The following is a 13,425-nucleotide window of genomic DNA, read 5'->3' on the forward strand; positions in this document are numbered from 1 at the left end:
GATGTTTACTCACATTTTGAGGGTAATCGTTTTTTTTGTTTTTTTTCCACTCAGTGTACTGATTCAAATGCTGATCTCTTCTAGATAGCCTCACAGATACACTCAGAAGTAATGTTTTACCAGCTCTCTAGTATACCTTACCCCAATTAACAAATAAAATTGGCATGATGGTTGCAGCACTGAACTCCCACATGACCCATGGTGGTTCGAGTCCTGGACCTGATGGCTTGCCTTTTCACTTTCTCTCTCTCTCACTCACTCTGGCCCAATCTGTCAAATTAAAATAAATATAAAAAGCTAAATAAAATAATTCTTTTAAAAAATAAAATTAACCATCATGAGTCCACCCCTTATCAACTTGACGCCTCTACACATCTCTTTAAACCATACTTAATATTAAATAAAGACAATAGCAAGATCACAATTCTACCTAATATGATACAGGTATCCTGCATACAACTGAAATGTATGATCCCTTCCCTAGAACAGGAAGTAAACTTTTTGAGTGTTGACTACTCTTCTGAATTCTTAGAACTTAAGTACTATGATGTATAATTAAGAATACAAGAATACAAGTTAGTAAAATTTCCTTGAAGGACAGAAATGATAAATATACTTGTGGATTTCATGTAAGTACAGTTCTATAGGGGAAATTTGGCCAAGAATACTTGGAATAATTCAATTACAGCTTTTCATAATGTTATTTCAAAATAATGGATATGATCTTTTTTTAAAAGAACTATATTGAAACTGTGACCATTGCTTTCATGTCTTGACTCAGACCTTGCTAAGCAGTTCTCAGAGGCCTGAATATCACCCAACATGTTTTCTTTTACTGTTAACATCCACTGGGTTAGGTATCTGTTTGCAATTATTTATATAATTTTTCAAGAATTTACATGTATTTTGTCTTGAATGTATTTTGTCTTGAATGCTCTCTATACTGTATTTAGGCTCATGTGTACATCAATAAGGCACTTTTCAACTAAGAAGACAAAGACTGTGAAAAGAGATTAACTCTTCTAATTATTTACACTGAAAGAGAAACAAATATACATTTCATGTAACATCAGTTGGGTGTAAATTGTTTGCTTTATTGTTTTATTTAGTAAGATGTATACGGCAATATTAATCATCTTAACCACTTTAAATATTGTGGCATTAATTACATTCAGAATGTTATAAGGCCATCACTACGATCATTTGCAAAACCTTTTCATCACCCTGAATAGAAACTCTGCACCCAGTAAGCAATAAATCTCCATTTTCCTCTCTTCTTTGACCTTTGTAACCTCTAATCTATTGTCTATCTCTATGAATTTACTTATTTTAGAAATTTCATATAAATATGATTATACAATATTTATCTTTTTGATTCTGATTTACTTAGAATATTTACCAATTTTGTACAAATATCAGAAATATTTATTTTTAATGTCAGAATAACCTTCCACTATATGTACATACTGTATATTTATCCACTCATCTGTTAAACCCTTGTATTGTTTCCACCTTCGATAATTGCAAATAATGCTGTGTTTGAGTACTTGTTTTCAACTCTTCAGAGTATAACCTAAGAGTGGAACTGCTGTGTTAAATGATAATTCTTTTCTTAGATATTTTTAAATGATTTTTAATTTAATTGTTGTACAACTCTATAGAACACAGTATGATTTTTCATAGTATGCATGGTGTACATGACAATCAAATCAAGGCTATTACCATATGCATAATTTTCAGTGGAACTTTACATTCTTATGTCTGTTAAATATTTTCTCTGTGAATCCCTTTCACCCATCCTGTACTATCCACCTTCTTTCCATACTGTCTCTGGTATATACACTTGTCCTCCTTATTATTATATCTTGGTATCTTTCAATTTTTGTGCAGAAATTCATTATATGAAGTGGTGAAAGTGCCAAACTATTTCTTCTTCTTTTTTTTTTTTTTTTTTGAGTGTTTTTTGTTATAGGGTACATGCGCTTACCAGAAAGACAAAAAACAGAGAGAGACAGAGAGAAAGAAAGTGAGAAATCATACCCTGAGGGGATGGCCACACTGCAATCCCTTCTCCTCCATTCTCCTCTTGGGATCTGGAGCACACACGCACATGTGCCTGGCTTGAAATTTAAGCTGCCAGGTCCGGGACTCGAACCACAGTCAATTATGTGGAAGGCCAGTGACATAACATTATGCCATCTGCCAGTCCTGAAGTGAGATATGTTTTAAAAAATGAATCTTCTCTCATTTTTTTTCCCTCTACTTATTTGGATTTGTATTTTTAAAAAAGCTTTCACTTTTTTTATGTAGACTTATCCATTCTAACTCTGTATTCCTTTAGGCTCTGTTTTTGACCTTCCAGTTTTTAATTTTTTAATTTTCTATTTATTTATTTATTTTTTTAGTTTATTCATTTCAAAACAAAAGCGCTAAAATAAAACAATTTTTAAAAGGGCAAAAAATTTAAATTAGGAAAAGAAATAATACAAATGTCACTAAGTACATGTACAACATCATTATTCACTAGGTAAATGCAAATTAAACCCAAAATGAGATACCCCTTTATACCTGCAAGCATGGGTATAATAAAAAATAAATAAAAGTAACAAGTGTTGGCTAGGATATGGAGCAATTAGAACACATCTTTTCTTTTTCTGAAGTGCGAATCTACTTCCCACATTTGCCTTTTTTTTTTTTTTAATGTGTTTCTCATCCACATAGTCTTACTATCATACAATGTGATTGCAAAGTTCACTACCAAATCTCGCACTCACATCTATACCACCTGGAAAGTTGTACAATTTCATACCCATATGGATAAGCCAAATTTCTGGGCCCTGTCTCCAGATCCTAAAACTTAACAGCATCCTCCCTTCTCCATCTGATATAATTCTGATTGACCATAATAGGATACTTTAAATTTCTAAAAGGGTTACCGGATTCTTTTCTAAGGGCCTACTGTTGGAATTAAATGTTATCTGGTTGGGGATCAACAGATGGCATGGGTTTTAAACTCCTACATAGCTGACCATGCTTCTAGTCTTGGCAGCTTGCTTTCTCACTTTCTTTCTCTCTCTGTGTGTGTGTCTCTCTCTGGTCAAAGTAGAATAAATGAATGAATAAATAAAATTAAATAAATATTGCTAAAAATGTTATCTCGGAAGCCACCATAATAACTCCTACATAATCTTGATTTAATAGGTTTAATTGATTTAATTTGTCTTATTCAGATACTAGGACTTAAATGAGGCACTACCAGTAATTTCCAAAAAGTTACATGTACATTATCAAATGATATATTGAATCCATGCCCCTTGGCTATAGGTAGATACACAAAATTTCTAGGTAAAAGTCTCAGTAGGGTGGTATGATGAAGGCCCTTTGAAGGAGTGAGATATACACTAAGGCTATAATTGGTTGGAAGTTGTACTGAAAAATGGAATGTGGACAAAAGATATGGATTGAAAAGGCAAGAAAAGCAAAGTTCACTGTGTTTCTGTTGATCTGTGGGCAATCATAGTGTTTAGTGACCTTAAAACTCAATATAATATAAAATAGACTTATAGAGATAATCCCCTGCAGAGTTAATTCAAACCTCTAGCTCAGTAGGTAAGCCACAGTGAAAGAGATTTCCTCTATGTCCACCTGAAGTCATTGCTATTGTCTCGATGATTGGAATTCATGCAGTTATTGCATATGCTGAGGACACAGAAAATGTATGTACGGATACATTCAAGAAAAAGGAGAAACAATGAAGAAAGAAAGTGGGAGAAGTGAGATTTGGTGGTGTGTGTAATAGTCAGTGGGAAAACAAAGAAATAGGCAACCACAATGACTAATGTTGTTACATGAAAGGGAACAAATACCTTGAAAGAAATTTAGCTGCTCTTGTGGACTGTGTGCATTTCCAGTAGAGGGAAATCCTAGAATTCGAAATAAAAGCAATCCTTTTAGGCAGTGGTAAGTAGCTGTGACTGCAGTTCTCAGCTTTTGGTGGATGGCTAGATAAAAGCATGGACCATTTAAATGCCACAATTAGAATTTTAAAAATTTCTTAACATTTTTACTTACTTACTTATTATTTAATTCACTGGGGGGGGGAGAGAGAGAGAGAGAGAAAGAGAGAGAGAGAGAGAGAGAGAGAGAGAGAGAGAGAGAGAGAGAGAGAGAGAGAGAGAGAGAGAGAGAGAGAGAGAGAGAGAGAGAGAGAGAGAGAGAGAGAGAGAGAGAGAGAGAGAGAGAGAGAGAGAGAGAGAGAGAGAGAGAGAGAGAGAGAGAGAGAGAGAGAGAGAGAGAGAGAGAGAGAGAGAGAGAGAGAGAGAGAGAGAGAGAGAGAGAGAGAGAGAGAGAGAGAGAGAGAGAGAGAGAGAGAGAGAGAGAGAGAGAGAGAGAGAGAGAGAGAGAGAGAGAGAGAGAGAGAGAGAGAGAGAGAGAGAGAGAGAGAGAGAGAGAGAGAGAGAGAGAGAGAGAGAGAGAGAGAGAGAGAGAGAGAGAGAGAGAGAGAGAGAGAGAGAGAGAGAGAGAGAGAGAGAGAGAGAGAGAGAGAGAGAGAGAGAGAGAGAGAGAGAGAGAGAGAGAGAGAGAGAGAGAGAGAGAGAGAGAGAGAGAGAGAGAGAGAGAGAGAGAGAGAGAGAGAGGGAGAAAGAGAAAGAAAAGAAAGAAAGAAAGAGAAAGAAAGATAAAGTAAGCAACCAAGTCTGGAACTTGAACCATAGTCTGCCCTGTGGGAGTCTAGATCTTTAACCATCATTTCAACTGCCAGCTCCAATTGGATTAATCCTATAAAATGTTCTTGTGCTTGAAAATTGGTTACATATTTCACAGGGTACATTTGAGTAACCATGAAAGTACAGTGGAATGATGGGTTCATAGGCGTTGTTCTCTAAATGACAAGGTAACAGACAGTGTTGGCTGTCAATCTTCCTCCCCTTCCTGGATAACAGAGTTTTCTTTTTGTTCAGCTGTCAGTAAGGGAATGTGCTTCAGCACCCTTCTCCAGCCCTAGCAGTGAAACTCTTGTTAGTCTTACTAAACTGTAACAATTCTGTTCTCTCTCTGTAGAGTAATAAGTCTCTGAATACAAATCCAAGTAAGGAGAAACATGATCATTTTTCATTTTGAAATGATCTCTTGGGTACAACATGAAAAACAAATTGGAATGAAACAAAGTAGATGTGGAGATACTACTTAAGAGGCTGCTGCAGTTCCCCCAGTGGGAGATATGGGTAGTTTCAATTAGGACGGGAGTAGTGAAAGTACATGAATATAGATAGAGTAATTTGAAGGTGAAATGAATAATAATTCTATGGGGGATGAGACAAACCCCATAGATGTTCCCAGATTTCAGCTTGAAGAATAATGGTTATGATCAATTACTGAAATAGAAAATTATAGAAGTGGATTGAATGTGGGGATGAAAATATTGTGGTTTGGAACTGGCTTCCTGGCACAATGATTCTATACTGCTCTAGAGAAGCTGGAACCCACATGGTGCCACTACTTTGAATTTCCACCCTGGCCAACCCGAAACATGCATGATACATGCATGAGTACCCAGGATAAAACAGGCTGGAGGCCTGGAGGATTGGTCAAGTTTGGTTAATCATTTACTTGAGTAGAGATGACCAAAAAGTAATTATAAAAGTTTATGAAGGCTAGATAACAAGTCCATACTAGAGGCAGACTTTTATGATTTTTCAGTGTAAACAGGTAATTGAAATCATGAGGGTGGCTAAAATTTAAGCCTATATATGTATGTATACATGTAAACACACACATATTCAACATTATATATGTGTCTCTCTTTATACATGTGTATGTTTATTCATTTCTTTAAAAAAATCTAGTATGAAGGATTTGTTGATGGTGCTGTTCATCACTATTACCTCTAGGGACCCAAGGTAATGCCTAAGCAAAGTTGGTGCTCAATAAATGTTTATTAAACGAGAACAGCTAGGCTATCCTATAACAAAATAAATTGACTAGACTTAAAACTTACATTAGTTTACACTCAGGTACACTTGGAAAAATAAACATAATCCATTTGTTTCTGATTGTAATATATTTATTAGAGAGGTTTTTGCTATAGGGCATGTGCACTCATCAGAGAGACAGAGACAGACAGAGAGACAGAAAGTGAAAAATCACCCCCCAGGGGGATGGGCACACTGCAATCCCTTCTCCATTATTCTTTCAGGTCTTGGGCATGCACACACACCTACCTGGCGTAAGTTTAAGCTGCTGTGTCTAGGATTCAAACCACGTTCAATTCTGCGGGACTACAACGACATAACCATTGCACCATCTGCTGGTCTCAATTTTTACCTTTTTTGGTAGCATTACTTAAAACCTTCTAAGATTTTGTTATCTCTTACCCACACTTCTCCTCTCTGAAAGTTTGCAAAGTTGGACTTTAATTGACAAAAAACAGCTTGTCATTTGTGTAAATACTCACATATCACATTTTAGAGTAATTATTATTTTGTTCGTCTTCCTCATTATTGATTTTGATTTTAATATGAGAACTTAATATCTAATCAATACACAAATTGACTGGGTTAAGATTTTTTTTTTAAAGTTTATATTTTTTTTATGAGTGAAAGGAATAACAAGGTGGCACCTACAACAGGACCCCAATCCACTCCAGCCTTGGCCAGCCCAGGAACATGGCCTGTTTACCCAGGAAGGTCTCTGTACACAAATATTGAGTCATCCTGTATAAGCCAGTTATGTAAGCCAGCACTGCAGAGTGTTGCCTTTCACTCCCATGCCACTGTCCATCCCCAGTTGTTTCTAATAACTATTAATGAACTATCACATTTTGAAAACACAGCTGTTGAACCTAATCCTCTTATGATTCCCTCCATCATTTATTCAACAATCATGGTAAAATATGTTTCTGTTCATATTTTGTTAACAAGTGGTTTTAGAAACTCACTGTCTTCTTATTCTCTGACAATGTGTGTATTGTCAAGACACTGCATTCATACTATTACAATGCACACATTGTAATCACCCTGCATTTTTGCATATTATTACTGTGTAGTATTTTTACTTGGATTGAAACATTTTTTTTTTTTTGGAGAGGTTTTTTTGCTATAGGGCGCGTGCGCTCGCCAGACAGACAGAGAGAGACATAGAGACAGAAAGCGAGAAATCACCCCTCAGGGGGGATGGTCACGCCGCAATCCCTTCTCCTCCATTCTCCTCTCGGGATCTTGGGCACGTACGCACACACGCCCGGCGTGAGTTTTAAGCCACCGGGTCCGGGACGCGAACCGCGGTCGACTACGTGGGAGTCCAGCGACATAGCCATTACGCTAACTGCTTGTTCCCTGGATTGAAACATTTTGAAATGATATTTTCACAGTTCCTAGATACAAGATTACTATGGAAGCAATGAGTAACAGGATCTAAAAATTTTAAAGAATAGCATCATTTGAAATAGTGAAACATAAAAAAAAAAAATTAGGGTACACCTGACAGAAGATATGCAATAATTTTAAACTGAAAAGTATTGCAAGGAAAAGTAAAAGAGGACATAAATAAATGAAGATATGTACTGTGTTAATGAATAGGAAGATGCAATAGAGTTAATATTCAGTTCTACCCAAATTAATCTACACACTGAATCAATCTCAATAAAAATCTTATCAGGCATCTTTTTCCCCCTAGAAATTGTCAATAAAATCCTAAAATGCGCATAGAAATACAAAAAACTTAGAATAGTGAAAGGAACTTTGTAAAAAATTAGCAAAGTTGGAGGGATTATATCATCTGACTTTAAGACCATGAAGTTATAACAAACAAGACAAGGTAATAGTAGCATCAAGTTAGACAAACAGATTAGTGAAACAGAATAGAAAATTCATAAATAGATACACACACACACACACACACACACACACACACATAGGCACATATATATAGCCAATTGATGTTTGAGAAAATTGCAAAATTAATTCTATGGGGAAAATTGTTTTCCAATACATGGTGTTCCAGCAGATTTATGCAATAAAATTTGATCAAAACATCACATCATATGCAAAAATCAAGTCAGTACATAATTTTTCTAAGAAGAATGCTATTTTATATCACACTCTAGAAATTGAAAATTGATGAAATACTCTATTTACTATTATATTGTCCATTTTCATTTTTCTCAGTTTTTCTATTAATGTCTATATGTAATTTTTTTCCAACTGAAGGTCTAATCAGGAGTACAAATTACATTTAGTTGTTGTGCTAATTTAGTTTCATAATATAGAAGCGTTTTACAACTTTTGATTGTTGTCACTGTTAATTTTTTGGTACTGATATTTGTATAGAGTCTAGGCCAGCTGTTTTGCAAAATGTCCCTCAATGTCTTTGTCTAATATTTCCCTCATTACTGGATTTAGGCTGTAGTAAAAATAATTGGCAGTAATACTACAAAGCTGTGGGCCAGCAGGTGGCATGGTGGTTAAGGTGGCTGGGTCTCAGATGGCAGACCCAAGGTTTGCATCTTAGACTAAATCCAGTGATTTGAAAATCATGGTGGTTGCGTGTGTGTGTCTGCCCCAAATCTCAAGAGAGGAGAAGGGATTATGTCTTGGCCATCCCCTCTGGAGTGTGATTTCTTACTCCCCACTTCACTCTCTCTCTCTGTTTCTGCTGAGTGAATGTGCCCTAGAGCAAAAAAACTGAAAAGAAAAAAATACTGCATAGGTAATCTAATGTCCTTTTACAGTGATAATTAAAAAAAGATATCAGGAAACACATTATTTCAGTTTGTTTCATTATTATTGATATTTGATTGCTTAGTTAACATGGCATTTGGCATACTTTTCATTGCAAATCTATGTCTTTCCACTTGTAATTAATACATCAAAAGATACACTCGGAACACATGTGAATAACCTGTTTCCCAACAACTTTTTGCCAATTTATTTTATTATCTTTTAATGATGGTGCCAAATATAATTTTTTATTTTGATGAGAGAAAAATAATAGATTGTTATGTGAATATAGACTTGTAACGAGAATTTTTTCCATCAAATTATTTTTTGGAAATATTATATGAAATTAATTCCTTGATAGATGGTTAACATGGATATCGCAGATTTTCCTGAAGTTGTAGCAGTATAAATTAAAATACTACATCTAAGTTTGTGGGAATAAACCTGTGTTTATCAATTATAAATGAATACTTAAAAATAAATGTGGGGGCCAGCAGGTGGTATGCTGGTTAAGGTTCTGGACTCCCACATGGCCAGCAGTGTTTTGAGTACTGGGCCTGGTAGCTTGAAAATTACACCTGGGTGCATGAGCCCAAGATCCTAAAAGGAGAATGTAGAAGAGCTTGCTGTGTGACCATCCCCAAGGGAGGATTGATTTCTGACTTTCCCTCTCTCTGTCTTTTTTCCAGCAAGTGCGTGCACTCTATGGCAAAACATAAATAAATAAATAAACAAATGAATGTGTATAATTTCATATGCTAATAAAGACAGCTTTATAATTTTCTTGTTGTGCTAATGGAAGAGCCTTGAGGAAATCATGGTTTTGTGTGAGGATATCACCCCAATTCCCCACCTTTATTGGGTCCAAATATTATTCTTATGTTTAAAAAGCAATCCTTTCAACAAAAGAATCCATATCTGGGTCGGCAAACTATCCCTGTGAATTGTTTTCCAGGCCACAGATTGTTTGTGTAAGTAAAGTTTTACTGGATCACAGCCAATTCCATTCATTTATGTCTTGTCTCTAGCTATATTTTGCCAAAACAAAGTTGAGTACTTGTGACAGATGGAGCTAGCTAGCTGGAATATTTACTATCTGCTCATATTTGGAAAATTTGCCAGTCTTTTTACTAGGTCACAGTGATCAGGAAATACTTTGTGATAAATACAGTTTTTGATTACTTTTGTTCTTTAGACTCAGTTTCTGTTTATCACAGAATTATTTTTATTTATGTATTTTAATATTTTCTTATCACATTTGTTATTATCTTGGATTGCTGTTAGGAAATTTTCTCAATTTTTATTATCTGATAATATATTTTACTTTCATTTTTGAAGAGTAATTGGAAGAGTAGCTTTTTGGAATTCAAATTTGTTTTTTTAATCATGATTTTTAGGGGTTTTTATCTTAGGGCACATGTGCTCTCCGGGGAGAGAGAGAGACTGAGAGGGAAAGTGAGAAATCATCCCCTGGAGGGATGGTCATGTTGCAATCCCTTCTCCTCCACTTTCCTCTTGGGATCTTGGGCAGAACGCACATGCGCCTGGCGTGAGTTTCAACCCACCAGATCCAGGACTCAAACTGTGGTTGGCCATGTGGGAGTCCAGCAAAATAATCACTATGCCATCTGTTGGCTTCCAAACTTGTTAAATTTTTTTCAGTGCTTTAGTTTTATTTAATCATTAATTTTTTATCTTAGGGGCTGGCAGGTGGTGTGGTGGTTAAGGGCTCTGGACTCCCACATGGCCTACCATGGTTCAAGTCCTAGACCTGGTGGCTTGCTTTCTCGCTTTCTCTCTTTCTCTCTCGCTCTGTTCCTCTCTGGTAATTAAAATAAATAAATAAATAAGTGATGTTAAATAAAATAATTAAAAACAATTTTTATCTTAATATTATCTAATATTTTATCAGAATACAAATTTGCTGTAAACATAAACCATAAATACATTATAAAAGAGTTCTATTACTTCATTTTTTGAATACTGCATACTTAGGAAAAAAGTTCATTTTACTTCGGATATATGATTGTTGGGAATAAAATTATAGAAAAAATATTACTAGGAACTTCTAGAAATATCTCAAATGCCTTTATATTTTCTAGTTATAGGATATTTATAAAGACCACAAAATCTGAATAATTTACTTATAACACTAATATAAGTATAAAATATTGTCTTGAAAAAGTTCCATTTTAAAAATTTCAATAATAAAATATTTGTTTATTTATTTACTTATTTATTTTTGGAGAGGTTTTTGCTATAGGGCATGTGTGCTTGCCAGAAAGGCAGAGAAAGACAGAGAGACAGAAATCGAGTGAGAAATCACCCCCAGGGGGATATAGCCATGCCATAATCCCTTCTCCTCCATTCTTCTCTTGCGATCTTGGGCACGCACGCACACGTACCCGGCATTGCATTTAAGCCTCCGGGTGTGAGACTCAAACTGCGGTCGACTATATGGGAGTCCAGCAACATAGCCATTATGCCAACTGGTAGCCCCAAGATTTTTTTTTTCTTTCGTTTTTTTTTTTTTTTTTTGAGAGATTTTCACTGTAGGGCGCGTGTGCTCGCCAGACAGACAGAGAGAGACATAGAGACAGAAAGCGAGAAATCACCCCCCAGGGGGGATGGTCACGCCGCAATCCCTTCTTCTCCATTCTCCTCTCGGGATCTTGGGCACACACGCACACGCGCCCGGCGTGAGTTTTAAGCCACCGGGTCCGGGACACGAACCGTGGTCAACTACGTGGGAGTCCAGCGACATAGCCATTATGCTAAATGCTGGTTCCCTTTTCTTTCGTTTTTTTTGGAGACATTTTTGCAATAAGGCGCATGCGCTCGCCAGAAAGAGAGACAGAGAGACAGAAAGTGAGAAATCACCCCCTCCCCCCCAGGGGGATGGCCACACCATAATCCCTTCTCCTCCATTCCATTCTCCTCTTGGGATCTTGGACATGCACGCACACGCGCTTGGCATGAGTTTAAGTCACTGGGTCCAGGACTCGAACTGCTGTCGACTACATGGGAGTCCAGTGACATAGCCATTATGTTCACTGCTGGTCCCAAGATTATTATTTTCCTAAATACAACATTTTTCAAATTCTAATGAGCAGTAACCCAAACTTTCTGTGACAAGAATAAAAGTCCAACATTTCTTAGTGTGTTTCAGTAAGTCTAGAGTTCTTTCTGTTTGAAAGAATCCCATCATGAAGAGGCAGACTGCTATTTCCAGGAGGTGATGGTTGAAAAATTCCAGTCTATGGGGAAGGGGCTTCTTAGATTCCAGGGGCCTAAGTGACCTCCAAATGGAGTCAAAGTGGGTAAATGTAGCCTGGCAGCACAAGAGGCCTGAGTGGAATGGAGGGAACAGCACTGTTTGAAAACTCAGGTTCACCTGAGGAAATAAAAAAAAAAAATCATCAAGTCTGTATCTTGGCTTACTGGAAACTTTACCAAAATTCCTTGTGATGTGATTTTCACATCTTCTAAGGATTTGCACAATTTTAGAATCTCTACCATTTTATTTTCTTTTTTCAAGCATTTGGTTCTTTCCTCCTTCAGTTTTTGAACCAGAGAGTTTTAATTCCTCACTTACTATCAAGTTGATCCTCTTTGCTTTTCTGTAAGCTTTAGCCAGACCGGGGATATTTAAAGACTCTTTCTCTTGCATGGCACTATCTAAAGATGACTCAATCCCTGCATGTTCTTTTTTAGCAGCACTGAGCTTTTCATTAAGTTGACATTTCTCCTTCACACACGAAGCCAGTGTTTCTGCAAGCTAATTTTCTCTTCTTATGTAAAGTCAACTTCTAACAAACTGAAGAAGTTCCATAAGGAGAGTCCTCAGCAAAGTCCACTCCTCAACAGTTAGGTTTGGGACAGGAGTGCTTTCCCTTCCATGGATGTGGTCTAATGTCCTGAAGCTCTAATGGCACCTCTTCAGGTTGGTTTTACCCCTCCAGCCTGACATGGACCAGCTTCTGACCCTCAAACACCTCTCCAACCAAGGGACTTTCCTCAAAGCTGTGCAGAGTCACCTCCCAACATGGCCTTGATGGTGGAATGTGGTCCTTCTGCATCTTCTTCCAGAACAGCCCACAAGTTACAGTTACAGACCTGAAAAGTGTGGGTTCAGGAATATAGCCACAATGTTTAAGTTATCATTACCGAATTTTTGTGCCAGAGGACAGTTCCCTGCCGCCATGTTCCCCTCTGCCACTCAGCGTCCACAAAGGGTTTGTGCCACTCAGCACTTTGAATGTAACTTCTATTATCTTTCAGTTTCCATTATTTCTGTTAAGAAGTCATCTTTTAGATAAACTATTGCTCCCTTAAAGGTAATACGTTTCTGTCCTCCCTTCTCTTCTCTGTGTTTTCACTTTTGCCTTAGTTTTCATCAGGTTACCAGAGTGTTCCTCGATGTGGTTTGCTTTGGTTTATCCTGCCTGGGGTTAGTGGTGCCTTTCCAATCTGTGGTTGGATGGCATTAATTAGTTCTGGAAACTTCAGTGAATATTTTAGCCAGTGTTTTTACATGTATTTCTCTGTTTCATTCTACTTTTCATCTTTCCTTCTATCTTTAATTACACATCTTTTAAATATTTTCATCTTAGTTATAGCTAATCTCTTGTAAGAGAAATTTATTCAGTTTTTGACTTTTTATTTTCATATATATATATATATTATAATGTTTATTTATTTATTTCTT

The 13,425-nt window shown here is 36.6% G+C and overlaps 1 long non-coding RNA gene across 1 annotated transcript in view; it reads left to right on the top strand.

The window, feature by feature from the left end:
* Positions 1 to 557: 557 nt before the first annotated feature.
* LOC102493995 (uncharacterized) overlaps positions 558 to 13,425 on the top strand; it is a 62,925-nt gene continuing 50,057 nt past the window's right edge. Inside the window, exon 1 of the long non-coding RNA XR_337789.1 lies at positions 558 to 629. This is a non-coding gene — a long non-coding RNA (uncharacterized LOC102493995). The remainder of the gene's footprint in view (positions 630 to 13,425) is intronic.

Source organism: Tupaia chinensis, unplaced genomic scaffold, assembly GCF_000334495.1.
Source record: "Tupaia chinensis unplaced genomic scaffold, TupChi_1.0 Scaffold149807_2, whole genome shotgun sequence".
Lineage (NCBI taxonomy): Eukaryota > Metazoa > Chordata > Mammalia > Scandentia > Tupaiidae > Tupaia > Tupaia belangeri.